The 19,093-nt window shown below is 41.0% G+C and overlaps 1 long non-coding RNA gene across 1 annotated transcript; it reads right to left on the reverse strand.

The window, feature by feature from the left end:
• Positions 1-5,034: 5,034 nt before the first annotated feature.
• On the reverse strand, positions 5,035-17,374 carry LOC144977867 (uncharacterized). Its single transcript, XR_013646420.1, has 2 exons — positions 17,065-17,374; positions 5,035-5,082 (listed from the first exon to the last, which is right to left on the reverse strand). It is a non-coding gene; the product is annotated as an uncharacterized LOC144977867 (long non-coding RNA).
• Between the last annotated feature and the right edge of the window lie 1,719 nt (positions 17,375-19,093).

The following is a 19,093-nucleotide window of genomic DNA, read 5'->3' on the forward strand; positions in this document are numbered from 1 at the left end:
GTCCCTCCAATGCGTTTCGATCCCTGAAATTTGGAAAACTTCAAAAATTATTCCTGTTCCAAAAAAAGAAAAACTTGAAACTATGAACGATCTCAGACCTGTTGCACTGACTTCAATAGTCATGAAATCTTTAGAAAAACTTGTTCTTGTTAAAATTAGGAATCAGTTTATGCCATTGAGTGATAGTCATCAATTTGCTTACAAACCAGGACGTGGCGTAGAGGATGCCATTTTGCTGTTAACAAACAACATCTACAGGCATCTAGATCACGCTAGGAGCTATTGCAGATTGCTTTTTGCAGATTTTTCTTCAGCGTTCAATACAATGCAACCTCAGTTGGTTGTTCAAAAATTGACTAGTCTGAATTTAAACAAGTATATAATTGCTTGGGTGCTCGAATTTCTTACGGAGAGAGCACAATATGTTCAATTAGGACAAAACAAATCTTCCTGTATAACTACAAATACTGGTGCTCCTCAAGGTTGTGTATTGTCCCCTGTATTATTCACAATATACACGAATGACTGTAGAAGTCAAAACCTGAGTGTACCTTTAATAAAGTTTGCAGATGACACCGCTCTTCAAGGCCTCATAACAAATGGCAACGAAGTGGCTTATAGGCAAGAAATTGATAGATTTGTGTCTTGGTGTGATGCCCACCACCTAGAGCTTAACATAAGCAAGACAAAGTAGCTAGTGATTGACTTTAGGAGAGTGAAGGACCGATAGAACCGTTAAAATTAAAGGACCAATTCGTCCAGCGAGTTCCTCACTACAAATACCTTGGTGTAACGATTGATGACAGGCTCAAGTGGGATGAACACTTGAAAATAATTAAGCATAAGATGCTTATTTTTTATCAAAACTCTCTCAGTTTAGAATAGATAAAACCCTCTGCACATTATTTTATAGAGCAGTAATTGAAAGTGTTTTGTCATTTTGTATAACAGCTTGGGGAGGCAATTGCTTAGCAGTGGAAAGGAACAAAATAAATTCAAATATTAAAAAATCCATTAAACGCTATATAAATGATGTTGACGATGTAGATCTTTTATACGAGAAATTTTGTATAAATAAAATAACTAAAATATTAAATGACCAGTATCATCCACTAAGACCATCAATTATTATGTCAGAAAGAAGTGGTCGCCCTTTCTCTATTTCAACGAAAACAGAGAGACACCGAAAATCTTTTCTGCCGTCCAGTATTAGGCTTTATAACAACAAGCAATAATCATTTTATATAATTATTTCTCATTTTTACTTTTAAAAAATATAAATATTAATTTATTAATTTATTTGTTTTGCAATCTTTTCAATTTTCAATTTATAGTGACAGTTTTAACTATTATACAGTGTTGATTATTCATATTATAAAGTGCAGCTCTGGTTATAGAGCTGCTCCTTTTTAAAAATATATATATACATCCTATTTCCATTGTATTTTTATCTTATTGTGTAAATTATAACACGTCTGTACAAAAAATTTCCTTTTTGGGATGCAATAAAGTATTATTATTATTATTATTATTATTATTATTATTATTATTATTATTATTATTATTATTATTATTATTATTATTATTATTATTATTATTATTATTATTATTATTACTCTCTGTTATTCACACAGGGGAGGAGAAAGATACAAAATAAGAGGAAACATTTCAGTAAAAATTGTTAACGTGTTTATCATTGTATCACTTGTATAAACACACAAAACTTGATGTTAAAAACAAGGTACTCATTTTCACATGTGTTTGATAAGAGAATGTGAGTAAAGATTTTTCCCCAAGGACTAAACTATGCACTAAACGAGGCTCGAACCAGGGACCTTCTGATCCGAATGCGAGTGGTATACACCAAGACCACAAGTGCCACACAGATCGTATTGATTACATTATAAATTATTTTAAAACTTTTGTGTTTCTCAATATGTTCAATTAAATATACATGTTTTTCCCATCTTCTCCTATTTTCCTTTTCCGTGTGTTTACTTACGGAATTTGGGCCACCAATCCCCCCCCCCCCCCCCCTTCTCTCTCCTTCTCTTTTTTTCTCTTTCTCTCTATATATCTCTCTCTCACTCTCTCTCTCTCTCTCTCTCTCTCTCTCTCTCTCTCTTTATTTATTTATTTATTTCTCTCAGTGAGACACTTATGGTTCTTTTTTACAGGCCCTATTTGGTTTTATTGTTGTCTTATCAAAATTCAGTTATCTTTTACAGTCTAAAACAAACCCTTAACGGATAGCAATATTGGTGGCAGAATGTTGATATTGAAGACAACAGTGATGATATTGGTGTTGATGATTGCAACTGCGTGATATTGGTATTGAGGGTGGCAACAGTGTTGATATTGGTATTGATGATGGCAACTGCGTGATATTGGCATTGAGGGTGGCAACAGTATTGATAATGGTATTGATGATGGCAACTGCGTGATATTGCTAGTGATGGTGGCAACAGTGTTGATATTTGTATTGGTGATGGCAACAGTGTTGATATTTCTATTGATGATGGCACTTGCGTGATATTGGTATTGATGGTGGCAACAGTGTTGAAACTGGTGTTTTAGATGGCAGCAGTCTTAATATTGGTTTCGATGGATACAAAATAATCGATATAAATAATAATAATAAATACAACAATATTGTTATTGATATTGAGTATTGAATTCTCGGGTAACTTTTGAAACTAGTGTCGGTGCAATCAAGCGTAAAAAATAAAGGACTATAATTAATTGATAATCAGTCTTTTAGTCACACATGGATAGAGAGAGAGAAAAAAATGAGTTAACCTTTCAGTAAATATTTTCTAAGTAATTTTCTTTGTGTCAAATCTATAAAAACACAGACACCTGATCTTTTGTATAGCGCAATATATAATAAACGTGCTATTCTCTCTCTCTCACTCTCTCTCTTTCTCTCTATCTCTCTCTTTCTTTCTAACTCTCTCTCTCTCCCTCTCTCTATCTCTCTCTCTCAACCTATCTATCTACTTATCTATCTATCTATCTATATCTCCCTTCGCTTACCACGTTTTGATATTGTGAGCTGTGAGAATCTATCTATGGTTCCTTTTTATTTTACAGACGCTATCTGTCTTGTTTGTCTTATGACAATGCAGTTACCTTATACCCTCTAAAAGAAACCCGTAACGGATAGCAATTATGGAAATGATGATATAAAAAGTGTTGATATTAATGGCAACAATGAATTTATTGGCATTGATGATGTCAAAAGTGATGATATTGGTATTGGTTGCAACAGTGTTGCTATTGGTACTGATGATGGCAACAGTGTTGATATTGGTATTGATGGTGGCAACAGTGTTGATATTTGTATTGATGGTGGCAACAGTGTTGATGTTGGTATTGATGATTGCAATTGTGTTAATATTGGGTTAGGTGGCAACAAAATAATTGATATAGACAATAATAAATACAACAATATTGCTATTGATATCGAGTATCGAAATCTGGGGTAACTATAGATAGTAGTGTCGGTGCCATTAAGTGTAAGATAAATGAAAGACTATAATTGATTGATACTTACTTTCTGTTAGCCACACATGGGTAGAAGAAAGAAACAAAATAATAGTAAAACTTTCAGTATATATAGTTAACGTATTTTTCTTTATATTACTTGTATAAAAGCACAAAAATTTTATCTTTGGTATAAAGTAATATACCCTAAAATTGCTTAAATAGCGTCACAAGGTGTTCCCAGTCATCAGCTTTACGTAACAAGTAGGACGTGACATAACGCTGGGTTAGGGGATATTACAACATTTTGGGACACAGACTACACTTTAACGGCAAGGTATTCACTTTACACCTGAGTTTGATGAGGGAATGTGAGTAATGATGTACTCCCAAAGAATTAAAAATCAAAAACAAAAAACATCAATAAAACATTATAAAAATAAATAAATAAATTATGGTGATGGTTTTAAAACATAAAGAGCTTATTTATTCGACGTTCAGAGCGTATTTTTCCATATTGTGTCGATAATGATTTGAAAAATCGAAATAATGTTTGATTCAATATCACAATCAATGTTTCTGAAAAAGAAACACAACATTCTAATTAGTAATTGATGGAATTTTGCATTGAACAAAAATATGCTCTCAGCTCAAAACTCATTAATGTGGCTTATACAAGGGTTTTGCACAGAGAAATAGAAAAATGTGTTGATATTAGGAATGTAAATGTAATGTAAATAATGAATTTATATAGCGCCTAAACATCCACGTTAGTCGTGCTCTGTGGCGCTTTACATAATAAAAATAAAAATGTTTAAAAACAACAAAATTAAAAATCACGACACTACATGATACAGCTCTCTCTCTCTCTCTCTCTCTCTCTCTCTCTCTCTCTCTCTCTCTCTCTTTCTTTCTTTCTTTCTTTCTCTCTCTCTCACTCTCTTTCTCTCTCTCACTCTCTCTCTCCACATAAACACACACACACACACACACACACACACACACACACTCACACTCCACGCCTGTCCAAGTACTGCGAGGAATGACAATGTCTTTAATAATTTAGTTGATAAGGAATTACATCATATTTAGTTTGGATTTGACGAGTAATCTATACTTATTTTATAATTGATGTCATGTGCTTTATATCATATTTTTGCATATCAATGATTTATTGACAGAGCACCACAGGCCTTGCTATTGGCCTTGTTTAGCACGTATTATGTATAGTATTGTATTAAAGAGTAAAATCTATGAAAGAACATATCAAAGTGCTGGTTTACACATCCCTCCCCCCCCCCTCTCTCTCTCTCTCTCTCTCTCTCTCTCTCTCTCTTTCACACACACACACCCATATATATATATATATATATATATATATATATATATATATATATATATATATATATATATAAAGACAGAGGGCAACTTGAAATGGGAAAATAAATATAAGGGGGATTATGACATAGCAAAAGTTATCTCTCTGCCCTAGATGAGCGGTCAGAAGACCTCATCTAGAAAGTGTTATTTAAGGTATTAGCTACTTACGCTTTGACCCAAGGCAACATCACTGAAAGCAACTGTTATAGCGACGAGCTGTTTCGTGGAGGAAAAAGAAAAAAGTTTATATATAAACAACCAAAATACTGTTCACTGCAATATGCTAACAGTGGATATTTATTTAATGGATGGCGGTGGTTGGGGAGGGTGGTATCTGGAATATTTTCTCCAATTTATCAACATGACACCTACGTCTAATTAATGGTCTCTTAGAGCCCACGGAGCTGGAATGTATCCCATTTTTTTTGTAGGGTTAAACAAGATTATATCAATTGTTTGTTACCCTTTGGATCAGGATGTTGTCAGTCGCAAAGCACTTTACATCAGATATGTAAGACCCGGTGTTATTCGTGGTTCAAGGTGGAGATTAAATTGTTTTTTTTTAAATAATCATAATGCTCCGACCTCTTGGACGTTTTACATAGGCAGTTACCTTCACCCGTAGAATCGCCCTTTAATTTAGTTTAATATAATAGAGGTTTGTAAATGTAAGGATTTTCCAGTTACATAATAAATTTTAATAAACTGCGTTAAGTATTGGGTCTTATAACTGTCTAAAAATATAACCTTCACAATAAAATTATAAGCAATGAATAAGAAAAAAAAATAGTTCCAGTGCACTACTCATAAATATGGCTGACTAAAACCAATAACACAGACGCCGTGCCGTTGATGTGTGTTATATGGAGGGAGTATTCAAAGCCATTGGCCTGTTATTTACCGACGTTCTGTGTTGTGTGTATCTGATGTGGTCTATGGAGGGTCAGCCTTTCAACCATAAACGAATCTTTATCTACAGGAATTGAATCACATTTTTTAAAGCATGCAATTATGACCCCTTTGCTAAAAAGAAAAGGACATATTTCCCCCGAAGATTTGAACAAATTTCGTCTCGTTTCCAATTTACTCTTTCTCTCAAAAATCCATGAAATAGAGGTTGCGAGGCAACTTAAAAGACATTTACTTAGATTTGATCTTTAAGAACCTCGCTCATCAATCTGCCTACAGACAGTACCACAATACCGAAACTACCCTTATTAAGATTAATAATGATCTTCTTTCTGCTGGCGAAATTTCCGTCTTAGCGCTGTTAGATCTAAGCGCAGCCTTTGGCACCATAGATCACTTCATATGAATTACACGTTTGTCAAAGACATTTGGAGAATCAGGTATCGCCTTAGTTATAGACTAGAAACAACTGGCGTAGACAACCAATGGTCCATGTCCTTAGGGAAATTCCACCCATAAATAAATAAAATAACAACCTGTGAGATCATATTCATTTTTCTAAAACCATTTTTCAGTATATACGGAAAATGTTGAAAGGTAACAATTATGATTCAATTCCTGCCCCCCTCTCCCCCCCCCCCTTCCCTGATAATTATTTGCTCTTTTTCTGAACATTTTTGTTCATTTTATTGGGGGGGGGGGGGGGGGGTGGGCGTCTGATGATATATTCTATGTTCGAAAGAGAATTTCTGTTATGTTCCTCTTGATATTATTTGTTTTTTGCTTTGAATGTTATGAGAAAGAGTAGGTTTTTTTGGCATTGATTAAGTGTTCTATTTTTGAGCGACCTTCTTATGGACTTAACCGACATATAATATTCTATACCATAATAATATCAGTTGTTTCCCCTAGACCATAACAGTTCGCTCTCTCTCTCTCTCTCTCTCTCTCTCTCTCTCTCTCTCTCTCTATCTATCTATCTATCTATCTCTCTCCCTCTCTTCGTTGTTTGGCTTTGCTTATTTTCTGTCCTGTTCCTGAACATTATTGTTAAAAGAATTTATTACATCATTCATTCGCTTTTTTCTGCGTTTCTAAGCGATATTTAAGAAAAATCTTTATACAATAGAGAAATGGGGTATTACTATATGCAGCATTTCATAGAAATAAAATAATAGAAAATATTTTACAATTGTAACATTCTAAGGGAAGGGATAAAGTGACGCCTACGGGAATCGATCACAAATCGTCGACTAAGTCAATCCTTCAATCTTTCAGTCATCTAACCAATTTGGCCGCGCAAAACTTTTGAATGACGACGCATGTAATACATACACAGCAGGCCACCGCTCGGCTAAATGTGACCCTACGCCTCGAAGCGGTATTAAGTTTGGATTTGGAAAACGAAGAAAACCGGTTTTAAAGTGGAAATGGTCAAAATTATCAAATTTCATTTTTTGGTTGTTTCAGAATATACAATCATTTTTCTACATGAAAACATAATCATTCAACATAGATATTGACGATAAGTTCTATAAATTTAAAGTTTTAAAATGCAACTATCAGAGAGACATTCAAAACGAGAGTTGACTTTCTCTCAGAGAGCCACCATTTCCAAAACTTTGTAATATTAAGTCTTTTCGTACACCAATACCATGTAAGATACCACAGCAAAGGGCGTGTCTTTATCTATCTCCGGGAAAGCATGACTGTTTCCAAAATTTCGTGGTTCAACCAATAATGAAGTTTAAAAACTGTAAACAAGTCTTGGTTTATCCCTGACAACCTTACAAATGAATGATTCTGATTGGTCAAGGATCATCATATGCACCTGTTGGCCATTAAAATGCCCGGGCAATGTGTCATGACGTCAGCATGCGTGTGTTACATATGTATTTGATACACACCGCGTGCTATTACTTCTTTTTCTTTCTGCATTGGTTAATGATTGAGATGAGGGTCCTTTGTCCCTCTTTCTTTATTCATGAAATTATAGGACATGCTAAGACTTTAATAGGACAAGAGTTGCACAATCTTACACTTACAGAGATTGTTGTAGGATAAACATTTAATTTTAAGCACAAAAGCAGAATAGTAAATACAGCCTTTTGCAATTAATGAACTGCCGATGGAAATGCGTGTAACTAAAAATGAAAAAGAGTTAGATGTATGGATAGATAAACAGAAAGAGAAACGGGCCTATCAATGTATACAAAGATAGGTAGATAGATAGATAGATAGATAGATAGATGAAAAGGAGCGAGGGACAGACAGACAGACACACACACCACACACACACACAGAGATAGAGAGAAGAGAGAGAGAGATGTTCGTTTTGTCGTGCTTTCGTTGTATACTGAAAGAAGGGGGGGGGGGGGGTCTTTTTAGACAATCAACAATGTGGTGAACGCTAAGAAAAACTTGACAGATTCAATAACATGTTTACATGTATGTCATTACACAATAAGCCCCACCCCTCCTCCTCAAGCTGTCATCTGACTCAAATGGAAACACATAGTGATTTTAACAGATGCTAAGAAAATTCTGGAGGATTAATGATGTCCTTTGCGGATGATATAGACGCCTTGGTGGAAGACCTCATGAAGCTAAGCAAGTTTACCACATGGTACTGCAGTGGATTCCAGGACACTGTGGGATTCTTGGAAATCAGATCGCTGACCAACTGGCAAAGGCAGGCAGTCGCATGCAGCAACCCTCCCCAATGTACTCAAAGGAGAAATAACAAAATGGCCAAATTTATCCAGTCTCAGAGATGGAGAGAGAAGCACCAGAATACAACATGAATGACCCAATCAAGGTGTCGACAGAAAGGAACAGGTCATCATCTTTAGACTGAGAACTGGACACAACAGTTAAAGGAACATATGTGGAGGATGTCCAGAGCAGGTGCCTCAGGACAATGTGACTGCGGACTTGAAATGAAATGGACATCATGTCCTAATGGAATGTCCAAAGTACAACCAATTGAGAGAAACTTCTGGCTGACCCAACCCATACTCAAAGAAGCTGTACGGCAGTGAGGACGACCTCAGGACCACTGTAAGCTTCATTCACCAGACCGGACTGACCATGTGACGTGACGGGAACGAAGAAGAAGAAGAAAAATGGAAACAATGCAATGAATAATTTGACCAGCCATTTCTTTAATTGCAATCTCATTGGTCAATGTTTCCAATTGATTGACTATGACTTATTTTGAAACAAAATGCTTTATTAAACTATCCCTACAATTCTTTGCTCCGCCTCCATCCCTTTCTTCATGTCTACCTCACTCTCTCGTCTCACTTTGTTTCTTTCACACATACAAACACACACACACACATAGAGTTATACAGTCAGGCTTCAATCTTTACTCTATTTCCCTCCTGCCCTCTTAATGCACAAGCAGTCTCTCTCCCTCCCCTCTCGCTCCTCTTTTTCTTTATCTCTCCCTTTCTCTCTCTTTCTCTCTTCTCTCTCCCTCTCTTTCTCTCTCTTCTTTCTCACGTGTGTGTGTGTGTGTGTGTGTGTATTTTACTCTCTCATTCTTTCTCTTCCACTCTCATCCTGTTTCTTGATATTTCTTTCCCTGCCCACCCGGCTTCACATAGTTTCAAAACTGAACTTTGAAATTATAAACCCTTCTTTAACTTTTGACATTTTGAAATCCTATTTCCTCTAATAAATAAGACAAAAATGTCACATTAATAATTCTTATTTCATTGATTACTTATTTAAATATCAAAATTTCTTCAAAAATTGAGCAATGTCATAAAATTGTCGGCATTTTTGGGGGGTGTTTTATTTATTTTAATGACATCTTACATAATAATGAATAACTAGAGAAGTACTAATTGGATTATTTCAAAAATGTGTATGTACATTATCAAATATATATTCTAAGCTCATGTCAATACAGTGATGCCAAAACTCCACCCCCCCCCCCTCGTGGATCTTTACCTTACAGCTGGGGGGGGGGGGGGGGGGGGGACTTGAGCCACACGGGAGGGCGAATGCTTAAATCCCGGTCGACCGTCACGAAACCATCCCGGGTATCAAGCCAACGAGCCACATGAGCTGCTCGCCCCGTGTGTGACTAAATTTGATCCAACCAGGTGCCCGAATAGCAGCCCTATCCCGGGCTCCACACTACTATCCTTATGTCGAGTCCAAATCAGTCCCGTCAATGGCGAAGCGGTCTGCCGCCTAGCCAAATAATACCGCGTTCGTGTCGCCAGGGTCGTCGGCACGTTCGAGAAAAAGCAAGCGTCCAACTCATCAATCGATTCACGGCCTGCCGATCGGAAAATGCGACGGCGGGAATGGCGAACTGACGCATATATTGTCCCTGAACGTCGAGAGCCAGAGTATGGCAAAAAATGAGCTTTTATCAAAGCTATTGGCCGCCCATAGCGTAGACATCCTCCTGCTCCAGGAGACCCACCTTTACTCAGGCGCGCAATCTTCCTGATTCCAGATCCCAGGCTATACGGTGGTCCAACGCGAGGACACTTCGAGGCTGAAAGGAGGGGTTAGCGTTTACGCTAAAGAGCCATCGAAGATAAGGGTCATTGAGAGCGTAACGGACAGCAATGGGGTGAACCGAATTTCCGTGGAAGTAGGTGGACTGTGTTTGCATAAGATCTACAAACCACCTAGAGCGACTTGGACTACACCACAGTAGTACCGGTGGTCAGCCATCCTTCCATCTGTCTAGGAGACTTTAATAGCCACCATCACGAATGGGGCTACCGAGACTGCAACGAGGCAGGAAGACAACTCCGCTCAAGGATGGGCTGTAATGATCTACACCTAGTGTACGATCCTACAGCCAAAGGTACCTTCCGGGGTACCCGCCATAAGAAGGAGTATACTCCAGACCTCACCCTCGTTACGAAAGGCGCGAACGGTGAACCGCTGCAGGTGAAGCGAACAGTCCTCGGGGACTTTCCGCATAGCCAGCACAGGCCGGTTCTTGTCACAGCTGGGGTGACAATACCGAGGGTGCAGTCTCTCCCACTCTGCAGATGGAACTTCAGAAAGGCTGACTGGGAGGAATTCAGTTCCTATATCGAGCAGGTTTGCCCTGTCATTCCTCCCAAGTCCAAGAATATAACCAGATTTAGCAGGCTACTGGTTAAGAGCGCTCAACGCTCTATTCCACGGGGCAAACGGAAATTCTACACCCCTTGCTGGACAGCAGAGTCGGAAGAGCTGTACCGAGAGTACCAGCAGACCCAGTCCCAGGACGCAGCCGATAGACTACAGTCTTGGCAGAGGGAAGGAAGCAACGGTGGCAAGAGACCGTGGAAAGTCTCGACTTTACACACTTCAGCCGCCACGCTTGGCGTTTGATAAAGAAATTGGATCCGGACCGGAATTACGCGAAGGCTGCACCGGAATGTGAGGCAGCAGCTTCTTATGGTTCACACTATTATGTTATGACGATCGACCCAATCAGCAAAGTCCGGTCCGCATTCGTGCACCGTCGCGAACCCGCCTGGTAGCATCGTCACAACACACCTTTCGACTAGATGCTCTGCCGTTTCGGGTTCTTGTCCACAGCGTGGACATAAAGGACAGGAAGTTAGACCCCACTGATGTAACGCACCGGCCGTTAGGCAGCTCCTCGACCGAAGCCGATTCGCAGCTACCCAGTGTCTCCTCTTACTGGTATCAAAGCCTGGCAACTTCTCACCAAGCTTAGAGGAGTGTAGGTCCCCGCCCCCACGAGGGATTGAATTCGTCCAAACCGACTTCCATCTCGTATGTGCAGCTCTGTCCGTAGTCAGGGATTCTGCGTACAAGGGTTGCCGGGACTTATTTCGGCTCGAAACGGGGGCACCGTTCATTATGCGCATGAGAGGGGTATCCCCATTCCCTCTCTCTTTGATCTTACTCAGCCAGTTTCCCGTAATGGTCTCCCTCCGGACATCGGGGGGCTGGATCGCTGCCATTACCGGGCCCCATTCTCTAGGGGTTGTTGCTAGCGTTCCCGACACTATGTGCATCGACTTGCGAAGTTTTACATCCACCTTCTCAACGTTTCTGCTTCTACCCCACACTGGAGCACAATACTCCGCGGTGGAATAGCATAGTGCCAGGGCGGATGTTCTCAGGAGCGCTTGGCTAGCGCCCCAAGTCGATCCCGCCAGCTTCCTCAGAAGACTATTCCGCTTCTCTATCTTCCGGGCAACCCCTTCGAGATGAACCCGATAGGTAAGGCTGCGATCCAACGTCACCCCTAAATATTTTGGACGCGGCTCATATGGGAGTGGCTGGTCCCCGACTAGGACATTCAGTTTACGGGTGTGCCAACCACTGCATAAGTGAAATGCAGTGGCCACGGTTTTTGAAGTGTTCATCTTCAGGTACCACTTGTCAAAGTAGGATTTGAGTCTGGTGACGTCCTCGCTGAGTACGCTCTCGAGACGGGTCCACACTTTACTCTGAGTAACGAGTGCCCAGTCGTCCGCGTATCCCAGCCTCAGGGAGGAAGTGTTCGGCATATCGCTAATGTAAACGTTAAACAACATTGGCGCAAGTACCGACCCCTGAGGGACCCCATTCTTAAATTTCCTTACTTTGCTCGTGGCGTCTCCCAGCGCGACGTGGAATTGCCTTTCCCCTAATATCGAAGAGAACAACTTCAAGGTCTTTTTGCACCTTATGATTTTTGCAAGTTTGAGCATCAACCCTTTGCACCAGACCGTATCGTACGCCGCTGATAGGTCTATAAAGACAGCACCTGTTTGCTGTTTTCTCTCGAACCCGTGCTCAATATGGTCTGTAAGGGCAATGACCTGCTCCGTGGTGCACCTCCCTTCCCTGAAGCCTGCCTGCCTGGCAGGGCAGCGTCTAGGACCGGCCCCCATCGGTTTAATAGAACACACTCCAACAATTTGTAAAGACAGCTCAGCAGCGATATGGGTCTGTAACTGTCTGCCTCCTTCGCCGGTTTCCCTGGCTTCAGGATGGCAACTATCTTTGCATGCTTCCACACTCGTGGAAGCTTTCCTTTTGCAAGGACGTCGGACATTGTCTCTGCTAGCCAGGCCCGTGCCCTGGGGCCCAGATGCGTCACCATATCGGGATATACACCATCTATCCCTGCTGCTTTGCCGTTCTTCACTTCGCTAATGGCTGCACCCACTTCTCGGGGACTGAACGGGGTCGTCCAGTCCGACTCCTCCGCAGGTAACGAGTCCAAAATCGTACGGTACGCCTTGCGGACACCGCGCTCAAAAGCCTGATTAGGGACCCGTTTGCTACGGCTCTTAATGTTCTTGGCAATTGTGTCTGCCTCACACTCCCCCCCTCGTGGATCTTTACCTTGCAGCTGGTGAGGGGGCTTGAGGCACACGGGAGGGCAAAGGTGTAAATCCCGGTCGACCGTCACGAGACCATCCCGGGTATCGAGCCAACGAGCCACATGAGCTGCTCGCCCCGGTGTGTGACTAAATTTGATCCAACCCGGTGCCCGAATAGCAGCCCTATCCCGGGCGCCACACTATTATCCTTATGTCGAGTCCCAATCAGTCCGTCAATGGCGAAGCGGTCTGCCGCCTAGCCAAATAATACCGCGTTCGTGTCGCCAGGGTCGTCGGCACGTCCGAGAAAAAAGCAAACGTCCCATGCATCAATCGATTCGCGGCCTGCCGATCGGAAAATGCGACGGCGGGGATGGCGAACTGACGCGTATATTGTCCCTGAACGTCGAGAGCCAGAGTATGGCAAAAAATGAGCTTTTATCAAAGCTATTGGCCGTTCATGCGTAGATATCCTCCTGTTACAGGAGACCCACCTTTATTCAGGCGCGCAATCTTCCCGATTCCAGATCCCAGGCTATACGGTGGTCCAACGCGAGGACACTTCGAGGCTCAAAGGAGGGGTTAGCGTTTACGCTAAAGAGCCATCGAAGGTAAGGGTCATTGAGAGCGTAACGGACAGCAATGGGGTGAACCGAATTTCCGTGGAAGTAGGTGGACTGTGTTTGCATAATATTTACAAACCACCTAGAGCGACTTGGACTACACCACCGGTACCGGTGGTCAGCCATCCTTCCATCTGTCTGGGAGACTTTAATAGCCACCATCACGAATGGGGCTACCGAGACTGCAACGAGGCAGGAAGACAACTCCGCTCATGGATGGACTGTAACGATCTGCACCTAGTGTACGATCCTACAGCCAAGGGTACCTTCCGGGGTACCCGCCATAAGAAGGAGTATACTCCAGACCTCACCCTCGTAACGAAAGGCGCGGACGGTGAACCGCTGCAGGTGAAGCGGACAGTCCTCGGGGACTTTCCGCATAGCCAGCACAGGCCGGTTCTTGTCACAGCTGGGGTGACAATACCGAGGGTGCAGTCTCTCCCACTTTGCTGATGGAATTTTAGGAAGGCTGACTGGGAGGAATTCAGTTCCTATATCGAGCAGGTCTGCCCTGTCATTCCTCCCAAGTCCAAGAATATAACCAGATTTAGTAGGCTACTGGTTAAGAGCGCTCAACGCTCTATTCCACGGGGCAAACGGAAATTCTACACCCCTTGCTGGACAGCAGAGTCGGAAGAGCTGTACCGAGAGTACCAGCAGACCCAGTCCCAGGACACAGCCGATAGACTACTTCAGTCTCTGGCAGAGGGAAGGAAGCAACGGTGGCAGGAGACCGTGGAAAGTCTCGACTTTACACACTCCAGCCGCCACGCTTGGCGTTTGATAAAGAAATTGGACCTAGATCGGAATTACGCGAAGGCTGCACCGGAGTGTGAGGCAAACACAATTGCCAAGAACATTAAGAGCCGTAGCAAACGGGTCCCTAATCAGGCTTTTGAGCGCGGTGTCCGCAAGGCGTACCGTACGATTTTGGACTCGTTACCTGCGGAGGAGTCGGACTGGACGACCCCGTTTAGTCCCCGAGAAGTGGAGTGGAGAAGTGAAGAACGGCAAAGCAGCAGGGATAGATGGTGTATATCCCGATATGGTGACGCATCTGGGCCCCAGGGCACGGGCCTGGCTAGCAGAGGCAATGTCCGACGTCCTTGCAAAAGGAAAGCTTCCACGAGTATGGAAGCATGCGAAGATAGTTGCCATCCTGAAGCCAGTGAAACCGGCGAAGGAGGCAGACAGTTACAGACCCATATCGCTGCTGAGCTGTCTTTACAAATTGTTGGAGTGTGTTCTATTAAACCGATGGGGGCCGGTCCTAGACGCTGCCCTGCCACCTGATCAGGCAGGCTTCAGGGAAGGGAGGTGCACCACGGAGCAGGTCATTGCCCTTACAGACCATATTGAGCACGGGTTCGAGAGAAAACAGCAAACAGATGCTGTCTTTATAGACCTATCAGCGGCGTACGATACGGTCTGGTGCAAAGGGTTGATGCTCAAACTTGCAAAAATCATAAGGTGCAAAAAATCCTCGAAGTTGTTCTCTTCGATATTAGGGGAAAGGCAATTCCACGTCGCGCTGGGAGACGCCACGAGCAAAGTAAGGAAATTTAAGAATGGGGTCCCTCAGGGGTCGGTACTTGCGCCAATGTTGTTTAACGTTTACATTAGCGATATGCCGAACACTTCCTCCCTGAGGCTGGGATACGCATACGACTGGGCACTCGTTACTCAGAGTAAAGTGTGGATCCGTCTCGAGAGCGTACTCAGCGAGGACGTCACCAGACTCAAATCCTACTTCGACAAGTGGTACCTGAAGATGAACACTTCAAAAACCGTGGCCACTGCATTTCACTTATGCAGTGGCTGGCACACCCGCAAACCGAATGTCTTAGTCGGGGACCAGCCACTCCTATATGAGCCTCATCCAAAATATTTAGGATTGACGTTGGATCGCAGCCTTACCTATCGGGTGCATCTCGAAGGGGTTGCCCGGAAGATAGAGAAGCGGAATAGTCTTCTGAGGAAGCTGACGGGATCGACTTGGGGCGCTAGCCAAGCGCTCCTGAGAACGTCCGCCTTGGCACTATGCTATTCCACCGCGGAGTTTTGCGCTCCATGTGGGGTAGAAGCAGAAACGTTGAGAAGGTGGATGTAAAACTTCGCAAGTCGACGCACATGGTGTCAGGAACGCTAGCAACAACCCCTAGAGAATGGGGCCCGATAATGGCAGCGATCCAGCATCATTACTACTACAACTACTGCCACTACTACAACTAGAACCACCACCACCACCACATCATCATCACTACTACTACTACTACTACTACTACTACTACTACTACTACTACTATACTACTAACTACTACTACTACTACTACTACTGAGCTACAGCCATCACTCGTACATACTACTACTACTGACTACTACTACTACACTAATACTCTACTACTACTACTACTACTACTACTACTATACTACTACTACTACTACTACTACTACTACTACTACTACAACCACCACACACACCACATCATCCTCACTACCACCATTACTACAATCACTACCATTAGGTTTTGGAGCTTTACTTCATTGGAAATAAGGAAACTTTGGGGTTGTATTCGGCAATATGTTTATATATCATAATATAGTTCTAATCAGTTATCTATACAATAGTTAAACACAATACCAAATGCCGTCCCAATTCACTTTTTTTTGGTGCGGAAATTCCTCTTTCGGCATTGAAATCCTCCGAGTGGTGTCTGAAATACCTGTGAGTCAAATTGAAAATTGGCGTCTCTGCAAATTTTACTATTCTCGTCAAAGTTTCAATGCCCGTACCTAAGGAGTTATCTTTGCCCATTGATTTGACGGTGCATGAAAACGGTGCCTCACTTCAAAGTCGATTTTCTCAGAACTTGGTTTTTACGCATTCCCTACTTGAAACGATCATATCTCGGCAATGAATAATCCGAGTTTTATCAATTTGATATCAAATTCTAAAGCATAAAATAAGCAATGATTGATACCAAAAACCCAAAATTGAAGAATCCGACTTAATGCCGTTTCGTTGTCTAAGTAATTATTTTTAAAATCTTACATTTATATTTTAACATTATTTTTTACATGTGTCTATGTAAATTATAAAATTATTCTTTGCATCGAAAATGTATGAAAGTAAATCGGAGCGAACTTTTTTATGTTTTAAAATAATTACACACGATTATTTAGAGACAGATTGTGTAAAATTCGGCTCAGCGAAACACATTCTTATTCAAAGACTAACAAGCGAATTCATTATGAATGTACCAAGGACAACTATACTGATAAACCTTCACAACATTATTATTATTAAACATTAACCAAAAATTGAGAAACATCAAATAAAATAAAGAAACTCTTACCAGAATTAGAACGTTGAAAGTGTTCATTTTGATGAATAGAAATAGCACTATTGAATTCACAGCTGCAATGGTCGTCAGTTGAACACAAATGAATTCAATCCTGAGATGGAGGTTGTTATAGATGTAAATGTGACACGTTCAATCCCACGCGTTTCTACAAACAAGGCCAAAGTATAACAAAAAATAAATACAGTCGTACCCCCATAACCCGGATTCATATAATCCTCTTCCTAATATTGAAAGTTGCTGTTGGCTGGGCACCTATTGTAAAGTACTTTGAACACGTTTTGAGAATATTGTGCTATATAAATGCTCATGTTGTATTCTGTTGGTATTCGTAGTCGTAGTAGTAGTAATAGTCTATAGTTGTGGTTGTTTCAAATTATCTGTCAATTTCAGGTACCAATTAACATCTGAGTTGAGTAGGCATATAAAGCTATCCAATGATTAAATATTCTTTTCTTATGAATAATGATCCAGCTAAACACATACCTTATACGTACAATCACTGTGAATGATGATGATGAGATGATGATGATGATGATGATGATGGATGATGATGATGATGATGATGAAGATGCTTATCCATTTTGTGAATTATTTACCAGGTAAATAGTTATATAACAAACAAGTAGCCACAGGTGTTTTTCCTTTCAAACGCCCTCCTATCTGATGCAATATTCTCTCTCTCTCTCTCTCTCTCTCTCTCTCTCTCTCTCTCTCTCTCTCTCTCTCTCTCTCTCTCAACCACTTTTTAAAAATCTGAATTGACAATAGAAGGACACGTTAGCTCTTTTCGGTAAATTGTTATAGTCGACAAAACTATGAAAAACGTAATGAAAAAAGACCAATAAATCGTAGGCAGACTCAATTCAAAAAAGGAAAGCTTTTCTTGGGTATTTTTTTCACTGTAACAATTGCTGTTTATCTTTTTTTCTCCCTTTATAAAAACCAAAGGCTCATGACTAGATAACACATTCTGGAACATTGTCACAATTTTAAAACAGTGACAAACTCTTGACGTCATTCAGCTCTCGTTATTGTTTTCAATTAACCATTTTATGAGTAGTCATCACTTAAATGGTTTAATGAGAATATATACGTTTTAAGGTTACACGCAGTTCTGTGTGTTGGTACCTTATATTCGGCTGTCGACCTGCTTTGAGTGTTTTGGATAAACGCACAGCATCAATATAATCAATCGTCATCAAGTGTGTTGTCCTTTGATAATTTCAATATCACTGGCCGTTGGCGTTGGGTAACATATGTTCATGTCACACAGGAAAGCGCAAACAAAATAACAATGTTTGTCTCAATGTTTCCGCTTCACTAACACAAATTTGCATAATCTTTAAACGGCTATACAGCGTTACATTGGTGTATCGTCTTTCTTTTAACAAATATTCTTTCCCAGAGTTTTATAAAAGTTCAACAATGGAATAATTAAAATCAAATAAGAGATTTTTCACAAATCGTTCGCTTAATCACAAATTAAATTGGCAATTGGGGACTCATCTAAAGTCATTTGTATTTGATGTAAAAAAAAATCGGGCAAAAATTAAATGAAAGCCTTTTGTCAGTGTCGGGCAGATGGGCCCTGAAATGAGAATATTCCGATTTACATTCAAATCTCGTGACAAATTAAATTTTTAGCTTGTTTCAAATAAACTAAATGAGCTTTTACGGATTGTTTTTGCTAGCGTAATGCCCACTAAATGTGCTTAAAGATCTTTATATTGGTACCAAGCCAGCGACAACGTGTACCATGTAGAACAAGACATGTGAGGCGCAATTAATTATATTTTTTTGGACAATGATACAATGCTGTAACAGGCCAGGTCTTACACCTGAGTGAGGTGAGGGAAAAGCTGTCCAATTATTCAAATTTTTGCCACTCAGAAAGAAAATTGGAAAGAAAAATATATCGATTTGAAATGACACAAACGGTAGGGACTAACGAATATACAGTTCTCCTTGTGATATTAAGCATTCTTATGACATTGGTCACAGAATGTCCAGCTAAGATGAC

This window comes from Berghia stephanieae, chromosome 8 (assembly GCF_034508935.2).
Source record: "Berghia stephanieae isolate SIO BIC M18660-M18661 chromosome 8, UCSD_Bste_1.3, whole genome shotgun sequence".
Lineage (NCBI taxonomy): Eukaryota > Metazoa > Mollusca > Gastropoda > Nudibranchia > Aeolidiidae > Berghia > Berghia stephanieae.